Here is a 21,780-nt window from a genome sequence, read left to right on the forward strand (position 1 = left end):
CTGCCCTGGGGGAGATGTTCTCCTAGGGAGGAAATGTACTGCTGGGCAATTTATTTATGGGAATCTGGATGGTTAGAATTATCTTTTGTGCAGCTCTGCTGTTTCTCTCTCTCAAAGTGTGGTTTAACTTTGCCAGACCAATTATTTTAAGCTCTTGCAAACAACCTCACAACTTTGTTTTTTTGCCTTTGCTTCCAGTAAATTGGGGCCACCATACAATGCTTGGCCTTAAGTATATCAGAGCTGCTTAAGGGCCGGGGATGAAGAGAATTGGCCCAGTGGGGGAAAGGAGACCACAGGTAGGAGGGCGGCCTGCAAGGCTAGACCCGTAAGGAGCTAGGCACTTGGAGCCCGACAAGTACAGTTCTGTACAGCGTGTAGATCCAAGCATTGGTTCTTGAAAGCCGTTCTGCCATCAGCAATGGAAATCTTCAGGTTGTTCTGTGTTTCATTTATTTTTGGGTTCTCTTATTTGAAAATTCACATTTCCCCTTTATGGCAGGTTTTTATCCATCCACCATCCATCCAACCAACCTTCTATCTATCTATCTATCTATCTATCTATCTATCTATCTATCTATCTATCTATCTATCTATCATCTATATCTCTCTACCTATGTATCCATCTATCATCCATCACCTGTTATCAACTATCTCTATTTATCTATCACCTATCATCTATCTATCCATCCATCCATCATCTTTCTGTCTACCTACCTATCTGTCTATGTACCTACCTACCTACCTACCTATCTACCTACCTATTTATCTCATCTATCACCATTTATGTATCCTAGTCAATGATTTTGGAGAGAAATTTCAGTAGTGGGAAAGAGAAAGAGATGTTGAGAAAGATATTTTGAGCATACAGCTCATAGGTTTCAGCCAGGAGAAAAAGCAACTTTCGAGAAGGGCTAGTGCTGGCCTGTTCTTAGTTAGCACACTTAAACAGCTCCTAAAAAACAAGCACAAGTGGTGAGCTGAAGTTTCCCCTACATCTGGAGTCCGTGGGGAAGACTAGCACTGAGGAAAAACATGCTCATTCTTACCACCTGTGATTCCTCTGTGACAGACAGTGGGCGAGGCAGGCCTTAAACGAGTAGAGGGAATAGTTTGAGGAAATCTGGTTAAGGTTATTTCCTCCTTTATTGGCTCAAGATTCCCAGAAATTTCATTGCTAGTATGTTTTTCCCTGGCTTATGACCTTGCTAATATCTTATCGCTGTCTTATCAGGTTTTTACACCTTAGTGTGAATTAGTTTATTGGCGTCTTTCCTTAGAACTGGAGAGAATGATGAGTAGATGGTGAGCTAGAGGGCAAAAGGGAAAAAGGACAAAGAAAGGGAATGTTTGGGGGGTACTACAGGTCAACTTCTGCTGTAAAGCTTGCCTAGCAGCAGCCATGCCCAAGGGCTCTGCTTCAGGGCCAGCTGCTTGTCTTGCATAGATCCTTCAGAAGTTCTCCAGACAGAACCTTCTTTCCATCATTGTAATGTGACATCTGGTTTAGATTATGTAAATTGTACGCAGATAGTCAAGTGATTGGCACCTTCTTCAGAATATGCGTGAAAACTACAGTAAAAGTGATGAGCCAGATGCTTCCAGGGGAGTAAATTACTACCTCTGTGTACTTTGGTCACAGCATTGGTGCATTTACTTTAGGTCACTAATAAACTTCTCCTTTAGACTAGTACGTAGCCCCTGAGTGGACTGAGAGTGGTTGTACATGTAAAGATTGGATTCTCTTGTCTCTATGTAGGATTTTCATTAAACAAATAATTAACACGTTTAACACTTGGCGTTTGTACATCACCAGCATCTTTCAACCAGGTTCCATCAAATCTTTGAAAGATCGCTGACAGGCAGCATATTATTAACCTTGTTTTTCTGAAAAGATAAACTTCTGAAGGTTGGCCAAACTGCTTACTATGACGGATTGCCAGACTTATTTTTTCCTTTTTTGCCTTTTGGATGAATTCTCTCACCTTTAGGATTATCCAAATTCTACAGACCATTCAGGTCCCATTTAAGTCTTATCTCTTCCATATTATTATTACTATTGTTTAACAAACTGCTATGGCTTTGTGCTGTGTTGACTTAGCTGCTGTGGAACTATGTTTTACAGAACTCTTTCCCCTGTAGGCTTTGGGCTAGTTTTGGCTGCAGAAGACATTTTGTCCAAGATTTGGTAAGTGGAAGTGAAGTTCCAGCATATTACATTCCGAGGGTGGGTGCTGAGCACTGGACATCATGGCAACCGGAACTTGTTTCTGTAGGTCTGCTGGCTTACCTTGTTGGCCTGGGGCAGCTGTCAGACCTGTGTGGCTCCTCCAGCTCTCACCAGATCCCTTCCATCAACTTCCCCCAGGGTGAGCCAAGTGCATGTGCAGCTCTTTGGGGAAGGGCACCAGTAGGTCACCAAGGGCACAGAGGTTGGAGGTGGTGAAAGACTGACATGGAGGTTCCAGTACCCTTGTGGATTCCATTTGTCATCTTCGTGGTTTCTATCTTGTCCTTGTTTCATTCACATTCAGCTCCCACCATCCCAGTTGCCAGTCTGGTCGACCTAGAGTGATTTGGCTGCAGTAGATCAACCCTAAGTCACAGAGATAACAGGCTGCAGGGGCTGCTCCACCAACTCTCACAATTACATAAGGGCTAACCCCGATAAGAAACCCCCATTCTGTATTACATATTGGAATCCTGACACATATAAAAGTTAAATTTATTTAACAAGAGTGTGAGATGTGAGCTACATGAGAGTAGCAATCTTTAAAACTTTTCCTCCCCACTGATCTGACTTCTGCCCCTATAATAGTGCATGGCAATAATAACCTCTCAATAAGTATTAATTGGATGAGAGTCAAAATTTTGGGCTCTGTATCTATTGAGACATAAGACCTGCAATTTGTTCAGTTTTTATTTTGTTTTGCATTTTCAGATGCCTATGAGACTTTCAACTAGAGATTTGGACACTGGTTAGGTAGGTCTAGAGATCAGTAGAGAAGTCTGGACTGAAGCTATATAGATTTGGGGATCATTAACATATAATGGTATGGATAGAATCCAGGAAGCGATAAGAAGGGAAAGCTCAGGAAATAACCTTGGAAAACAAAATTGAATTACTTTCTGGCAATTGAATTGCATATCCACACCTTGCTGTGACCTTATGGTGGGCTTCGCTATATGCTCTGGCTAATGGGATATTAGTGGACATGACATGAGCAGAGGCTTGAAATGTGCTTGTGTAGTTGGGCTTTCTCTCCTGTGCACTGGTGATGTGCTGTGAGCGGGACAGATCCTGAATTGCTGTATTCCCCTCAGGCTGGGCCCAGAACAGACACACAGACTTGAGCCCAACTTGCAGCTTGGATTCAAATCCATCAGACAGTCGGAAGCTGAGCCCACCCGAGACTGACTGAACTGCAGACTGAAGACCATTAAATAAATGTGTTACTGTAAACCCTTGAGTCTGGGGGTGGGGAGTTAACATTACTGTGGCGATCCCGGACTAATATAAACAGTAAATATAAACTGTGAAAGAAGAACCAGCGAAGGGATCTAGGAAGGAAAAAACAGACGAGTAAGGAGAACTCAGGAGAGAGGAGCTTCCTGGTTACAGGGAAGAAGAGAGTGTTTCAACAAGGAGGAAGCAGCGAGCAGGGTCAGTGCTTCAGAGAGGCGGAGAAAGTCCAGCGCCACACCGTATTCACTGGCTTTGACAGCAAAGAGACTGATGAAATTCATATCTTATTTCTCCCAATTTCTTTGGGAAGTTGGAGATGCAAACTTCGAGAGTGGGCGGGGGGAAGAAGACTTAGAGAGCTGGAAGAAAGTAGTAAACATTTGAACATCCACTGAGGGGAAGGGGAGAAAGAAGCCATCCGATTTTTTTTTTTGAGCAATGTCCACACCTTTGATATAAAGCAGGAAAATCTAGCTTATTGTTGTGATGGAGTTTTGTGGGTGAGTGAGACTAAAAGACAAACACTTTCCTGTCAATCCATCTATTATGAACTCTCGAATTCCTGCAGTACTAGAGTCTGTATTACATATTTTTGTGCTTTAATATATGTTGTCTTATGTACTTTATTCTTCTATGTAGTAGCAGCATTTTATCTCTCTTTGTAAATGCGTCCATACATATGTCCAACATCCATCCATCAGACATGCAGACATCCAGACATCCACTCATCGTCCACATTATACAAAGGAACTTACAGATAATACATATATTAATATTTAAATGTTAAATTAAAAAACTTTGGAGTCAGGGAAAATATAGAAAAGAACATCTGTTAGTCATATATTTAAGTGTCCAAAATAATTTTTGATTAATTGATTGGTTGATCAAGTAGCAATCCAACCAGAAAATTGGGGGTTATAGATCCTATCCTAGGTCTCTGAATTTCCAGTTCAGGTGTCTACCATTGTAATTAGGTGATATTTTAAGATTAAAAGGGTACTGAGAAAGTTAATGTGAAAAGAAAGTAACTTTTAAATAAAAAACTCTCAATATGGAAAGATTTTATTTAAAATAAATTCCCCTTTGCATCTTAAATTACTTGGATAAGGAAATTATTTTGTATAATTTCCTCCATTCTTTCCTATCAGTCTTTCCTATCATCACACCTATTCCATAGGACAGGTAAAACAAGTGGCATTGTTACTTGTTAGACCTTTGTATGGAGAATATATTTTTATTTTATCTTAGGAGGTGGAAAAAGTGCCTACACATTCTAATTTTCTGTACACACAAAAACTTGTCTTTTGTCTCCTTCAAAAGGAGAAGGTCTTTTTCACTGCCCTGGCTTGCACCTAGAAAAATATATTTTTTTATGTTCAAGAAGTTTTGGCAAAAAAAGAATAATTTTGGTTGTCTATGCTAACCAAAGCTTCTCTTTGTTTAGTAGGAAAATTACTACCATAAGCCCAATGTGATCATCATATTTCACAATTCTGCTATTATTATTACTTTAAAAAAGTATTTAAAAGACTGATTCCATCGCCCTTTAAAGTTTAATTCATATAAATAGACAAGCATTTAGCAAACATATTTACATAGCTCCTTGGCTTCCAGAAAGAACTTTTTAAGAAAATAAAATAGAAACCATTTCAGGAACTGGTGACATCAGTCTTCAGGACCATGATTTCCTCCAATTCTTCTGGCAGCACAATAACTTCAGTGGTTTTCCAGATTTTTCTTGCATCCCAACACTGCTGTGATCATCTAGTGACAGGTTATCCTTCTGGACAGAAGACTGATCTCCACTGATAATATCCAACGTTTCAGTCATTATGCATCTTCCCTTGACTTTCACACTAGCTTTCCTTAACTCTGTTGATCAAGACGTAGATTATAATCCTCTCATATAATTCGAGGAACTTCATTCATTCATTCATTCAATGTATTTTTAGGGCCTTCTATGTACCAGGCACTGCATTAGGACCTAGGAATACAAGGATGAACCAGATACTACATTTCTAAAATGGAACATTCTGTTTAGGGGTAGAGACAGAAACATAAACAGAATCGGAACAGTGCAGCATAAGAAATCTCATCATATTTATATTTCTTTCTTCCCACTACTAGACCAATGCATCTAAAACTGGGGGTGGAGGACAGTGGCAGTCTGTAGATGTGCTCTTAGAAGTTTGTGTATTTTCTGTGAGAATTTAAAATTTCTGTTTATTCACTTTGATGATACTTTTTAAACAGTATATAAGCATATTCTTGTTCATCTTGGTGAGTACTTTATAACTGAGTAATGTCTTGTAATTTCTGTGCTCAAGTGTGCGCTTACATTTACTCAAAAAAACCCAGCTGTAACAAAAAAGAATCTTATTCACATATAGAGATTTATTTTCTGTAGAACAACATTGGTCACAAATGAAAGCTGTTAACCTGCTATTTTTGTTTTTATTGAAAACGTAACTTAGTTTTGGTTGTGTAGTTGTGTAAGAACATAAGCAGAAGTAGTTAATGCCAAATTTCTATGCTTTCATGTTTACATCCAGTAACATATTGATAAAAGCCATCTAAGTAAAAAGTGGACCGGGTCTGCACTTTTCTTTAAAAGTAGAGGATAATTTCCCTTTGAAAGGAGTTCTGACATTAATCATGTGTTATAGTTTGCCAGAGGGCTGCCGATGCAAAGTACCAAAAATGTGTTGGCTTTTATAACGGGGATTTATCTTGGGTAAAAGCTTACAGTTCCAAGGTTGTGAAATGTCCAAATTAAGGCATCAGCAGAGACGCTTTCGCAACCAGAGTCAGCTGCCACATGGTGAAGCAAGATGGCTATGGATCTCTGCCTGGTCTCTGCCTTCCCTCCAGAATCGCTTGGCTGGAAGCTCAGCCGAGGGCAACCAGGCAGAGAGCTTGTCTCTTTCTGCACCTCCTCTATCCATCTCAGCTGCTCCTCTCTCTTCCCAAGGTCGGCTGCTAGACCATGCATACGATACGGCTCCTCTCTCCCTGGGCCTCAGTCTCTTTGAGCCTCTTGGGGGCTTCTCTCTTTGAAGCCCAGCTGAGGACAAAACTGGAGAACTTTCTTTCACATAGGATGATCAATATGGCAGCTCCCTTTCCCTGTGGGTCTCTTTCTGTAGCTCCATTTTTATCAGACTCAGCAAGAGGGCGGAGACTCATCCTGAGTCATACCTCGCTGATATAGTCCAATTGAAAGGGTTGCACACCCACAGGAATGGGATTCACCAAATTAGAACTGTCACATCGTGTTTGAGAAACACCATCGTAGTCCATGCCAGTGATCTTTCAGGGAAACTAACCCATAAAATCTTTGTCCTTTCTTCCCTTGTGCTGGTTCCAATCTTCTCTCCTTCTACACTCAGCTGCAGAAGTGAGGGGAAGCCCAGCTAAATCTGTTGGCAGAATATAATTTAGAAATACCCAAGGGCTGTGTTTTTTTTAAACCCCAATAAAAATTATCTGAGTGATTTGTGAAAATATTCAAGCAAGGTTAAGCACAGCAACCCTCTGGGTTATTTGCAGGTGAGGTTTTTCAGTTTTTAAACTGGGCTATGTATACTCCAAAGGTACTAGGAGGTATGGAGGATATAAGGAACTGCAAAATAGGGCAATTGTGTTTTAATGTTGGTGAAAACTCTGAAAATGAAAATGAAAATAAATGCTATGGAGTAGAATACAAAATCTTCTTGCATGTTTAAGCTAAAATTTTGAAGGTATTTCAAACTTGGTGCTGGGTACAGCTTTGGGAGTGCCATCAAACCTTCCACAGTGTGGCATCCTCTCTTCTCTTGTCTCAAGAGACTACTTTGTTGGAAAGCTCTGGGAAGCACCATGCCCGGGAAATGCTCCACAGATGCTCCTCAGAGCCTGGAACTGTGCTCTTCCTACCAGGTTCTGAGTATTTTGCTGGGTGGCTGGGAAAGGCATCTCTTCTCCTTTGAGATTTCCTCATTTAAATCTGTGGAATTGGGTATTAACTGGTACCCTCCACCCGTCACGATAGTAGCTGTACTTTATTCAATCTACAGCAAAGTGCTTACTGCCAATATGGACTTGAAGACATTTGTAACAAATAAGTAGGCTACTTCTGGGACTGTATATCTACACCTAGTTAGCTCATGTTTTCTTCATCTGACCATCTCACTCTCATTACCTCCTGGTCTTTGCCTAGCAGTGTATCAAGTCCACTCATTCATTCAACAAAGTTACTGCATCACTGAATTGCCAGGACAGGTCTAATGTTATTTATTGTAAGCTCTAAATATGCTTTCCCAAAACTCTTTTGAGTATTAAATACACTGTCAACTGACTTGGGTTTGCTTTAAATGCATTCCATTTAATGTTGCTCTATTAACTTTTTAAAAAAAGATTTATTTTTCTCGCCCCCTCTTGCTGCTTGCGCTCACTCTCTGCTCTCAGTGTCCATTCGCTGCGTGTTCTTCTGTGTCTGCTTGCTTCTCGTTTTCTCTTTCAGAGGCACTGGGAACCACCTAGGAACTTTCAATGTGGGAGAGAGGCACTCAATCACTTGAGCCACCTCAGCTCCTTGGTTTGCTGAGTCTCATTGTCTCCTCTATGTCTTTTTTTTTGTTGCATCCTCTTGTTGTGTCAGCTCTCTGCACAGGTCAGCTGTCCATGCAGGCCAGCTCGCCATGTGGGGCAGCTCGCCTTCCCCAGGAGGCCCCAGGAACCGAACCTGGAACCTCCCATATGGTAGGGGTTCCAGTTGCTTGAGCCCATCCACTTTCCGATTCATTAACCTTAATGTCTCTTTTTAAGCCGGGCTGAATCAATAAAACACTATTTTGATTTGGATCAGATCTCCAGCTTACTTCTCCAAGTTGGTAGCTGATCTATCACCTAGCCAGATAACCAGATCTGGATCCAGTGATATTGATCCATTCGTTTTTCTCAGTCTTTACCCAGACTGTTGTGAAATCATCCGCTAACATGTGGCATCTATCTATTTGCCGCTATTGCTGTTCCCTGTGAATAGCAATTCCTAAAGCAGGTGGTAGCAGGTGATAGATGTAAATTCAGGATCGCCTCCAAGGTGTGTGCAAGTGTCTGCATATTTTCAAAAGCATTTTCTAAAATCATTCTTTGACTTTTCCTAGTCTCAACATTTAATTTAGTTTTTTTCAAATAATAGTTAAGGAAGACATGATTTTTATCTCTGTAAAAGAAGGCATGGGTTTTAAGAGGTTGCAAAGCACTACCTTAGAATTTAAAAAGAGAGGATAGAATCTTACCTGTTTTCCATACTGGCACAGAGTGATAATACATTACTTTTAGCACTTCATTCCTGACTATCCAGTAACACTGCTGCTTATCAGAAGGTCAGATTCCCAGCAATCTCTGCATCTTGAGAACAAGTAAATAGAAAATTAAAATAAAATAAACAAGCAGAAGCCATTGGAGTCTCTGAAATACATGTAATAAAGCTGAGTAAGCTAAACATTTATGCCATACCCTCCATGTGTTCACACAGGCATATTAATCCTCATATTATACAAAACTCATACCTGTTGTGACAAAGTTGGCTACTGTCTGTCCCTTAGTTCTTAAATTTTATTGTGCATCAGATAGACCTGGGGGGCTTGTTAAAACGCATTGCTGGGCCACAGCTCTAGCATTGCTGATTCTCGTGTGGGGCCTGACAATTTGCATGTCTAAGAAGTTCCTAGGTGATACAGATGATGCTCATCTGGGGAACCACATTTTGAGAACCATGACCTATCCCAATGTCCACTTTCCCCTTCTCCTTAGTAACAGAAGTCAAATTTTATTTGATAGCAATGCATCCATCAGCGAAAGGATGACATTCTATTTCCCAGCCTTCCTTTTAGTTAGGTGTAGTCATGTGCCTGAAGTTTGGCTCATAAGATGTAATAGAAATGTTGGTAGGACTTCCAGGAGAGTTCTGCAGAGAAAAAAAGATTGTCCTTTTGTTATTCTTCCCTTCCTTCTTTCTCCTGCTTGGAATGTGGCTGTAACTACTGGAGTTTCAGCAGCCTGTTTAGACAATGCAATGTCTTGCCAGAGCAAAAAGAGAAGGATCTCTGATAACACGTGGAGTTCCTTTTACCTCTGATCTTCCTTTACACAAGTGGATAAACCTTTTGTGGTCAAGCTCCTCTGGTTGGGTTTCTGTTACATACCTTAGAATTTAAAGAGGCAGGATGGAATCTTGTCTGAACTTAACTCTAACTGATGTACTTTAAAAAAAATCTGATTTCTCCAGAGGTTAAAAGGACCAAATTAGAAGCAGGAAGGACTGCTTCTGGTAGCAAGGGAGGAAACAGAACAGTTACACCACTATAGGCCAGGAAATCAACGAATGGTTATATGATTTTGAGTCATCAAGAAGGCAGGAGAGGAAAGAAGATTTGACTCAACTGATAGAGCGTCCATCTACCACATGGAAGGTCCAGGGTTCAAACCCAGGGCCACCTGACCTGTGTGGTGAGTTGGTCCATGTGCAGTACTGATGTGCACAAGGAGTGCCATGCCACCCAGGGGTGTCCCCCATGTAGGGGAGCCCCACGTGCAAGGAGTGCGCCCCATAAGGAGAGCTGCCCCACACAAAAAAAGTGCAGCCTGTCCAGGAGTGGTGCTGCACACAAGGAGAGCTGATGCAGCAAGATGACACAACAAAAAGAGATACAGTTTCCCGGTGCCACTGACAAGAATACAAGCGGACACAGAAGAACACACAGCGAATGGACAGAGAGAGCAGACAACTGGATGGGGGAGGGAAAAGGAAGGGAACAAATACAAAAAAAAAAAAAAAGACAGGAGAATGTGCAGATGAAGATGAAAAGGATTGAAGTTTTGAAAAACTCTCATAAATGGGGCCAATTTCTGTTAATTTCAGACTTGATACTTAAGATGCAATTTTCCTCATGAACCTTGTCAACGAGCATTGATGGACCATTGTGTGAGTAAGACAAAGGCAACACATCTCTACACTCCAAGTATTCACAGTAGAAACCAGGAAGGTGAGAAATTTGAGTATTTAGGGGTATGTGTGTTTATTTTGAATAAGTAGGTAGTTGAGAAAACTTACTAGTTCCGGGGAATACTCCTCTGGCTGCCCTTGGTAGTGCAAATTGTCCCAGGTCAAGAAGAAGACATGGCTGAGTGTAAAATCCAAGAATCCAAACTCCTGGTTTAGGTCTCTAACAAACGACACTGCCTTAGCTTGTCCGAAACACTCTTAAAATAACTAAAGTGTATTTCCCTCTTGACTACTTTCTGACAAAGGGGCTCCTGTTCTCTCACGTTCTGTCACTCCCAGAAATACCAACACAAGAAGGCTTCATCAGAAACTAGGGTCATAGTGTCAGACAAAGCTTATTGTCTGGGTCTGTGATTTTATTCTAGGAAGAGAACTCTTAAAATAATATCCAAACACTGAAAAGCATCCCTGGACTGAGTCATTTCCAAACCTTTTGCAGTTCTATTTTGTGAACCCAACACACCGAATAATTAATTTTAAAAATCAACAGGCCACCTCAGTCACTACCAATTTTTGTGGCAAGAGATAATGGCTTGAATGGAACATGAGCAGAGAGTTGATTTTAAGTAAGGAAATGGGGTCAGGGAGAGGTTAAGTGGCTGGCTTGGGGTCAGATAGCAAGCTGGTGACTCAACTTTGCAGCTCCTGGATGGGGGGCCTGCAAAGAAAACCAGAGCCCACTTCCTCTTGATAAGTTAACTGCCCGGTATCTGTGGTCTGCCATGGCTTTTAAGAGCCACATTCCTCTTGGGACTGCAGGCCGGAGCTCCTGTGACTTTCACTGCAGTCTGGAAAACACTTTCAAGGTCAGGTTATAGTCGATGGAGGACAGAATTATACTTTACCACCGAAAATTATTAGGCAAGTCATAGACGTTGCCACCATTTTTTCCACGTCTGTTGGTCTACGTTCAGTGCATTTTCATGACTACCAGTTGACAGAGCAGAAGGTCAGATCTTGGAAATGACGTCGGCCTACATTTATGCAATGCTTACCATGCGTCAGGCCCTCGTGAAGCGTTTTACTTGAATCATCTTATTTAATTTCCACAATGACCTTGTGAGATAAGTCCATCTAGACCCCTCTTTATGGAAGAGGGGACTGAGGCTACTTGGGAGTTAAGTGCCAAGTCCAAGCCGACACAGCTAGAAAGTGGCTGATGAAGGATTATAAACCTATTTTCATCTGACTCAGGAGTCATGCTTTTTACCCTCACATTCTAGACAGAATTCCTGTATACCTACATGCTTTCCCTCTGCTTCTGTTATTTCAGTATTTTCATAGCTTAAACCTTCATGTTGCTATAATTTTCCTCCCAGCCTGAGGCAAAAGGTGAGTAGGTTTATTATCCTGTAAGCAAACAGATTCAAGACACTTCTTTCATTGTGGTGGTATTTTGGAGTTCTTAGTCATTTACCTAAGGAAATAATGTTTTCCAAATGAAAGGGCTGCAAATACAAATGTTTGAGGGTGGAACTCTATCTGAATTTCACAATATGTGGTGACACTGACCCCAGTCTTTCTTGGCCTTCTTCCAATATTCTTTATCTTCTGGAAAACACAACTCACTGAACAGCAACAACAAAAAAGTGATGGAGTGGATATCTATGACAGTTTTTGTCAGTCAAAATTTCTGTTTCTAAAAATAGACTTCTGTGTGAGTCCACTAGAGAATCACCTATTTCTTTTGAATGGGAAACTCAATTACAGATAAATAAGAAAGCTACAACCTAATACTTAGAATTTTTTTTTTTAAGTGGCAAAATGTCACCTTGGAAACTGATAGGTATTGTAAATTGAGTTAAAAAATTTAGAAAGACATGTTTTATTAAATAACGCGTGGGGAAAAAAATCACACCTATTAAACATGCGCACACGTGACAGAGTTCAGTTAACCCAAATCTCAACAAATTGATTACAGATACAAGAGGTAAGGGACCAAGGAAAAATGGAAAGAATGGAAAAGGCATAGTGCAATATTTCAAGATATGAATATTTCAACCTCATTCTTTTTTTTTTTTAATTAAAAAAACCCCACATTTTAAGTTTCCAGAGATATATTATTAAGAACTTGAGATGGAAACTAGGGCCTCTTTATTAAGGCAAGATGACAAAAGTATCTTATCACCTAAATTGTGGGCATGACCAAGTTTCTTAAAAGCTAAAGGTGTAATTAACTCTTTAAAATTTAAAATAACTTTCATTAAGTTGTAAAAAAAAAAAAAAAGTGAAAATACAGATACGGGACAAGGCTAAAATGGGAGTCATTCATAGCCTTACCACCCAGAGACAGCCCCTGTTAATATCTTAGAGAGGTCTTTCCAGGTCGCCTGGATATGTTTGTGTGCACACACGAGCAAGCATGTCTTTAAATTGTTTTACATACTGTTTTGTAACCTGCTTTTTCCACTTAATTGTATACTGTGACAATGATATTTACATCCACAAAAAATTTGAAATGACATAATGTTCTCTATGATTGCAGTTGGACACTTAAGGTTGTTTTCAATATTTTGTGATTGTAAAAACCTTGGAATGACATTCCTTTTAGGAAAACTTTGCACTTATCCTTAATTATTTTCTCAGGCTTAGTTCCTATTTTTATAACTTCAGTGTATTTGAAAGTCATACAAACCCATGCACTGCTGAGCTTTGTAAGTCCTGTACATGTGGCAAGCTTAGATATCATTAAAATATGATATTTGAAGAATTTCTAAAAAAAAATTGGTATGTACATGGAAAGCAGATGCCTTACATTGATAACAGCAAGTTTTGCCTTTGGAATGTTGAACTGCTTGGATAAAGCAATTAACTTGGAGAAAATATGAACGCTTTTTAACAAGGAAGAATATGCTTAAAGGAAAAATAATTCCCTCACATAGTTTCAATAGTTAATTTTTTGCTGGGGTTTTCTCTCTTTAATGGGAGTTAATTAACTCTCTTCCTTTATGGCCCTGTTATGTAACATAATGGACTGTATATTAATTGTGGAATTTGAATTTTTGCCTTTCTCTTTTAATGGGAGCAGTAATTCCTGGACAAAAGTTGTCATGATTATTAGTTACGTATCTTTTTAAAAACTGTGTTTAAATTTCATTGGCCACATTTCCACAGTCCTTCCAGTGGATTTGAAAAACACATGTAGTGAAGTAACATTACGTCAAAGTACTTCAGTATATCTGGATTTCTTGCAGATGACTCACTCACTCACTCCCCACTCTCCCATTCATCCATCCATCCCATCCATCCTCCCACCCACTCACCAACCCACGTACCCATTCATTCATCTAATACATTTTTATTGAGTGCTTCATGGAGTACTAGGATTTGTCTTCCAGAAGAAAAGGTTTTAGAATTGGAACCATAGGTAACAAAGGCAGTTGGGTTAAGTCTGAGAGTAAATTTATACAGGAAAACCAAAAATTAAGGCATTTGTAATGAAAGATCCACATTTGTTGGTATTTCTGAAAGTTTTACATGGGCTACTGTGATGGGTTGGAGCTGTCTGTACCTCAGAAAAACATGTTCTTAAACTGAATCCATTCTTGTGGTTGTAAACCCATTGAAATTAGGATTTTTGACGAGGTTACTTTCGTGAAGGTATGGCCTGCCTCTGTCAGGCTGGGTCTTAATTCTGCTACTGGAGTCCTTTATAAGCAGAATGAAATTCTAACAGATAGAGAGAAAAAGCCATGGGGAACAAAAAGGTCAACAGAACCTGAAAGAGAAAGGAGAGGCCAGAATAGCTGCCATGTGCATTGCCATGTGATCAAGCAGCCCCAGGACCGAGGAACGCTGGCCGTCAGCCCCAGGAGACCAGTCACTGGGAGAAGAGCATCGCCTCGATGATGCCTTGATTTGGACTTTATTCTGTCCTCAAAGTTGTGAGCTAATCCATTCCCACTGTTTAAGCCAACCCATTGCATACTTGCTTGAGCAGCCAAAGAATACAAGACAGCTACCTTCTTGTAATACCTCATCTGGCGATCCCTGTTCATTCTTCTGTTGAGATTCGGTGTGACTTCATGCTATATTCATTCATTCAAGCATGCATGCAATTAACATATTTATCTAACATCCACCATAAGCCAGGTCCTTTCCTATCAAGAGATAGAGAGGTGAATAAGACGTACTAATTCTTCTCTCATGGAGCATGGTTTTTGGACTCTATCTCCCCCTTCTCTCCCCTCCCATCCCTTCTGCCCGCCAACTTCTCACTTGACTAGCACCCTGTATTTACCTCTGCCACACTGTATTGTAATCACCTGCTGATCTGCCAACCAGTCTCCTACGCAGAGGGCTGAGCTCCTTCAGGGTAGAGCCTTTTCCATGTTTCCTGCTCCAGTTCCAGCCCCCGGCTCACTCCCAGCGAAGGTTGCTCAATACTTATTGAATGAATGAACGTTCACCCACAGTTCCTGCCGCTTCATTTTACATTAAGACTATGCTTACCCTGTGTGACTAAAACAGTTGAAACTTCTCATTTTGACTTAAGTTTATCCTTTCCGGGTTCAAGTCCAACCACGTGCCTCCACATGCCCTCTGCTAAGCCACTCAGAATTCTCTAAACCGGCCGCATTAACTTCCCAGGGCTACCATAACAATTCGCCACAGGCTTGGTGGCTTCAAACAATCGAAATGTATTGTCTCACAGTTGTGGAGGCCAGAAGTCCAAGATCAAAGACTTGGAGGAGCCACACTCCTCCTGAAACCCCGGGGGAGAATCCTTCCTTGCCTCTTCTGGCTTCTGGTGTTTACTGACACTCCTTGCTGATCCTTGACTTTTAGATGCAGCCCTGCAATCTTTGCATCTGTCCTCACATGATCTCCCCTATGTGTCTGTGTGTCTGTGTCTCTTCTCTTCTAATGACACTAATCATACTCGATTAAGGGATCATCCTACTCCAGTATGACCTCATCTTAACCGATTACTTCTACAGTGATCTTATTTCCAAATAAGCCCACCTTCTACGGTTCTGAAGCACCGAGGGTTAGGACTTTAATAGATCTTTGTGTGTGAGTATGGGGGGTGGAGGGTCGAAGGAGGGAAACACAATCCAGCCAATAATATGAGCTCTGTTTGCTCATAGTTTCTTCTTCCCCTAGAATAACTTTCCTCCCCTTCTTTAAGGTCTAGCTCAAATTAAGCTGATTGGCGAAGACTTCTTTGCTTGCCCTGATCAGAAATGATCCCTCCCTCTCTCATTGCTGCTACAGTGCATTGATTAACCCTTTTTAAAGTGTCTCTTGTTTTTTTTCCAACATCAAATACTATCCAATAATAGGTATTTGTTTAGTCTGTGTCCTCCCTCCTTGAAAGTAAGCTCCTCTAAGAAGGAACAGACCTCACTCATTTTGGTATTCCCCATAGCATCTGGAACAGGGCTTTGCACATAGTAGGAGGCCAATAGATGCTTACAGAATGAATGAATATAAAAGCGTATTTTTATGTGTGACTTAATGGAACCAGCTGATTACAAAGGAAAGTGTGTACCTGGGATTACTGATATTGGATAAGGGTAAGAGCAGTCCCCTGAGAGGAACGCAGGAACAGTATGTCAGCCAGTGAAGAGGGGCGCTTACTTGGAGAGCAATAAGGGGATAAGGCAACAGCTGGGTTTAGAATCCAGAGGGCAGGGAAACGTGACCTTGGGCCCAGGGAGGTGTGACATTCTTGATTCTTGATTTTTTATTTCAGATATCGAGATATTTGTGGCATAAACACCCATGCTTTCTTCTACCTGTTCTCACGTTCCTGGCCATTACATCCAATAGGATGGCTGTCACAGCCACGAAAGATTTTGGTCAATAACGTTTATCAAACCACAGCAATTGCGGTATTGAACTAGTCAATAGAGGAAAATAATACTGTTAACAATACTTTACATTTGAATGACAATTCACAGTTTATAAACTATTTTCTGGCATATTATATATTTTTACCTTCCTAACAAATCTGGAAGATGCTGCAGAAGAAACTGAGTCCAAGATAGCACAAAGAGTAAAATAAAGAGTTAGGGCTTCCAGGGTTTCTAAGAACAAACTAGGTATTTTTCGGCTCTGCAAATCTCCTATCTTTCCAATCATTAGAGTGGTTAGGAAAGATAAGGCGAGGGTGAGGAGAGAAAAGTGGGAGATAATGGGGAGGGAAAATTGAGATTTACTGTCAGTCAGTGATGATTCTCAGGCATACCTCTCTGTTCGACCCTCAGTCCCACCATGGTAATCACTGTCTCAGTCCTCAAGGATACCAGCGACTAAGGGGCCAGCTAGGAGACAGGCAGGTATTTGAAAGACAGTGGGGTGAGGCCTTTGGCCAGGGCATGGGAGGGAGAGGAGGGTGCACAGGGAAGGGCATCTAGTCTAGTTCCTGAGAGCCAGGAGGCTTGTCAGAAAAAGTGACATCAGTGAAATGGGGCTGGGCGTCGGAGATGGGGAAGAAGTTTCAAGCCAAGTCATAGACTTGAGCAACGGACCTGAGCAGGAAAGCACAACTTAGAACGGAAAGAATACTCCTGGGTCCTCTCAGAAGCAGACAAGGTCGGCAAAGAGCACAGCGCATCTCTATCTCCTTGGGTGCGGATCCTTCCTTTCTCCCATTTTCCCCTCAGCGAGTAGGTGAGATGAGCATCCCCTTGGACCTCTTTGGCCTGAGGTTTAGAATAGTTTTAGATTAAAGGGACCACAGAAGGATGGTTACGTGTGCGTGCCTGCCCTTGTTTCAGCACTGAATTTTCAGGGCTGGGCCCCGGGAATGCTTGTAGTGATCTACCCCGAGTCCCTGTTCGTACTTCCTGCAACCTCTCCACAGCTTGGAGAGCAAGGTTCTACTAACACTCAATCAGATTGAAGGTCACGGTGTTGTTTCTGACTGGATGAGAGTGGCGTCAATCATCCACACAGCAGGTAGAAATTAGCCTTGGCGAGGAAGGGAGTAGATGTGACGTTGAACTATAGATGGAAGGGAAAAGAGTTAATAATTTTGAAGATATGGCAAGAATCTCTCTTTTATTGATTAAAATAACTCCTCTTTTTCTATTATTTGCCATTATTGATGTTTAAAGCCCCTATGGATATCTTCTGTTAGATTAGCATACTCTTTTTATTCCCATTAAAAAGTAGTTTCCTGTTTTTTTGGGGGGGGGGCTCTTAAACTTTATTTCTCCTTAAAGTAATATAGTTTAAAGCTAAAGCAGCATACCTGAAATTGTGCTTAAATTACATTTTAAAAATATTTTCTTAAAATGTAAACCAACTTACCTCTTTTTTAAAAAATGTGAAAACCAGTGTATTTCCTCTGCAGTTCTGAAATTCAGAATCTTAGTATGTTGGCTGAACACTGACTTTTAAAATATGTATGAGTTGATTTAACCTATTTACAGAGTGCCAGAAGGCTAGAAAAAAGGTTTCTTCCGGAGTTGAGCTGAGAGAGTGAGCTTTGCCAGAAAAACAGAGCCAAACATATTAATATCCACTGACTTTTCAAAGTCCAGGCAGCCCGAGGAATGCATTTGAAGAAGAGGAATTGGTTGCTTTAGTCAGTTTGGCAAATAGGAATGGAAAAGTCAGTGACCTCTCAACAAATTCATTCCCATACACCCTGAAAACCAGTACGAACAGATCTGCAGGGTCTCCATTCCCAAGGGTAATTTCTGGAGTTGTGGAGGAGTGGAATTCAGTGCCACAGCAAGTGTATTTTCCATGTAGAAATGTGGGTGCCTTCAGTACGTTTCTGAGGTGGAGCAAAGGTAGTCCAGGCGGAATTACAAAGGCCATATAACAAGCTCAAAATAGAAAAATCCAGGCTGCCCACCTGGATCAAGAAGGCGGAGTGAGACACTTCAGGGCACCCCCCCCCCCCACACCAGAATCTTTGAATAAACAGCAAGAACTGGCAGAAACCGCTTTCTCACTGCATCAGGAAACAGTTAAAGGACTGTAGTACGAGGATGTAGAAAAGGACTTCTTAAAAGCAGTCGGAGCTCCTGGCACCTGGCTGGCCCCTGCCTGCCCCTCACCGGCCCGCACTCCCTGCGCAGCTGTCTGGTCCCAGTTCTGGAGGGAGCGTTGTCACCCTCGTCACGCAGTAGGATCATGAATGTGTGGCCCGATCTGTCTGGTGGTGGCCTGAGGGACTTGTTGTCCCAGAACTTGCCCTGCATGTAGAAGGTGGCTCATGGGACTCTTCTACAAAATGCTGTGGGAGGGAAGTCAAGCTGTGCTGCCTGGTGCGGGGGACTGCTGCCTGTGAGACACACAGTGCAGCGCCTGACCAGGAGGAACCTGTTTCCCAAAGAACCATGGAAAAGAGGAAATTCCTAGGGTCAGACAGGCATGCTCAAGACTAGATTCATGGGCAGAAAGGACCGTGGAGCTTTGGCCTGGTGCTGTTCTCTTAACTCGTGATATAGATAAGCCATAAATGAGAATATTCACACCGGTTGGTCTGCAAAGACTGGGGAAGGCATTTTCTTTGTCTTTTCCTCCCTCCCTCCCTCCCTCCCTCCCTCCCTCCCTTCCTTCCTTCCTCCCTCCCTCCCTCCCTCCCTCCCTCCCTCCCTCCCTCCCTCCCTTCCTTCCTTCCTTCCTTCCTTCCTTCCTTCCTTCCTTCCTCCCTCCCTTCCCTCTCTCCCTCCCTTCCCTCTCTCCCTCCTTCCCTCCCTTCCTCTTCTCTTCTGGCATTCAAGGAAAGCTCTGTCATAATAGTAACTGTATATAAGCTCAGAGTCTAAATTTTAGCAATGACACATGAAAATTCCCAAATATCCAAGTTTCAAGAAAAGATTACAAAACATACAAGAGACAAGAAGTGAAGGCCCAGGTAAAAGAGAAAATTAAAACATTAGAAACCATCAATGAGGAGGTACCAGACAAAAACTTTAAAAATGGCCCTAAACATGCTCCAAGAGCTAAAGGAAAGCAAGGACAAAGAAGTAAAGGAAATGAGGAAAATGATAGATGAACACTAAGAGAATATCAATAGAGATATAGAAATTATGAAAACAAACCCAGCAGAACTGAAGATCACAGTAACAGAAGTTAAAAATCCCCTTTGAGGAGGTCAATTGCAGATTGGAGATGGCAGAAGAAAGTAGAATCAATGAACTTAAAGATAAGACAATTGAAGTCATCTCGTCTGAACAGCAGAAGGGAAGAAAGATTGAAAAAAATGAACAAGGCCTAAGGAAACTTTACCAATATAAGCACTGTGAGAGTCCCAGTAGGAGAAGAAGGAGAGAAAGGAGCAGAGAGAATATCCAAAGAAAAATAAAAAATTTAACCTAACCAGTTATGTGATTTCTATATGTGATATAATGACTAACTGATGAGGTTCATTTTCTTACATTTATGGAAATTGAACTTATTACATTATTGTAGTCACACAGACCAATGAAGGTTTTGCTTAACTGAATTCCATTCTGTGAGTATATTTTCTTTTAAATTCTGGTATAATATATATAGCAAAAAATTTGTCATGTAAACATTCTTAAGTATACAAGTCAATGTCAACTAATTACATTCGTGGTGTTATGCAACCATCATCATTATTTCCAAGATTTTTTCATCACCCCAAACAGAAACTCTGTATTCAGCAATAACTCCCCATTCCTTTTTTCCCCCAGTCCCTGAAAATCTTTCATCTACTTTCTGTCTATATGAATCTGCCTATTCTAGATGTATCATATAAGTGGACTCTTACAATATTTGCCTTTTTGAGCCTTGCTTTTAACATAATGTATTCAACATTCATCCATGTTGTACTGTGTATCAAAACTTCATCCCTTTGAATGGCTCAGTAATATTCTACCATATGTATACACCACATTTTGTATATCAGTTCATCAAGCGATGGATACTTGGGTTGTTTTACCTTGGCTCCTGTGAATGATGCAGCTAGGAACACTGGTGTACATGTAACTGAGTCCCTGTTTTCAGTTCTTTGGTGGGAAATACCCAGGAGTGGGATTGCTGCATCACATGGTAATTTTGTTTTTAACTTTTTGGGGAACCTTGTGAGTGTATTTTAAAGCTAGACTATGTATGCAGACAAAAACGCAAAAATGGAAGACAATGATTGTCCTATTCCAGGGTGTAATGTGGCTAGTGGCTTGCATTTTATATTGCTGAATCAGAGCAGCTAAAATCTCCCATCCAGGCTGGGAGAATCATGTTCCATACACAGAGGGAAGAATAGTCTATGGATTCCTTCAATATTTTTTTTTCCTCCTTCAATATCTCTTCCTCTTTTTCTTCTCTCTTTTCTTTTTCCATCTATTTCTCTTTTTCCCTCTTCTTGTGTTCCTTCCTTTCCTTCCTCTACATCTCTTTGTGCTATTGCTAGAGACAAGATAGGTGATCAGAAAAACAGGGTATATATATTGTAGCTGTCTTTCAATCTATTTTCCTTTCGAGATTTGTAGCTTAAATTAAAATGCAATTATTTAATGTGAAATCTTGGCCTTTTCAAGATCTTGATCTCTCAGTTTGGTAATGTTAAAACCTTCCATAATATTAAACTTCACACAGAACTTAAACTTTTTAGATTCAAGGAGAAAATGTATATGTGATATCTTTAACCTTATCATTTCAAAGGAGATTTGTATTAAAAATGGAAAACATAGAGAGTGTTGACCAATTAGGTGAATTGGAGCTTTGAGAGTTTAGAGAAAGAAAAGAATTCTTTATAAAAATAGAAAACAAAGGTAACTGAGTATTATCCAAGAAGCTTTCATAATGACTGTATTTTCCTCAAATGGTTATCTGGGTGTGCTTTATGGTCTCTAATGGGCAGGAAATCTCTAAGTAAGAAGAAAGCATCATGAACTTGGCAAGGAGGTATTTTAAGTTTCCTGAAGGCTACTGGGAGCAATATACCAGTAATTGTGTGGCTTTTACAATGGGAATGTATTAGGTTAAAAGCTTACAGTTCTGAGGCTGTGAAGGTGTCCACATCAAGGCAGCATGAGGAGACCCTTTCTCCTGAGTTGCAGCTGTGGGGGATCAGGCACATGGCAGGGCACCATGGCAGTGTCAGCTCTTTTCTCCCCTCTTCTCTGGGCCTTGTTGCTAGTTCTGCTTCGGGCTGCTCTGTCTGTGGTTTTTCTTTCTCCAGGTCCATTGATTTCAACTTCTGGTGGCTTCTCTCTGTCATAGCAGCCTTCTTTCTGTTTCTGTGGGTTATTATTCCTCTGTTTATAAAGGACTCAGACAAGAAGATTAAGACCTACCCTGGGTCATACCCTACTGAAGTGATCTAATCAAAAGG

The sequence above is a fragment of the Dasypus novemcinctus genome, chromosome 12 (genome assembly GCF_030445035.2).
Source record: "Dasypus novemcinctus isolate mDasNov1 chromosome 12, mDasNov1.1.hap2, whole genome shotgun sequence".
In the NCBI taxonomy this organism is placed as follows: Eukaryota; Metazoa; Chordata; class Mammalia; order Cingulata; family Dasypodidae; genus Dasypus; species Dasypus novemcinctus.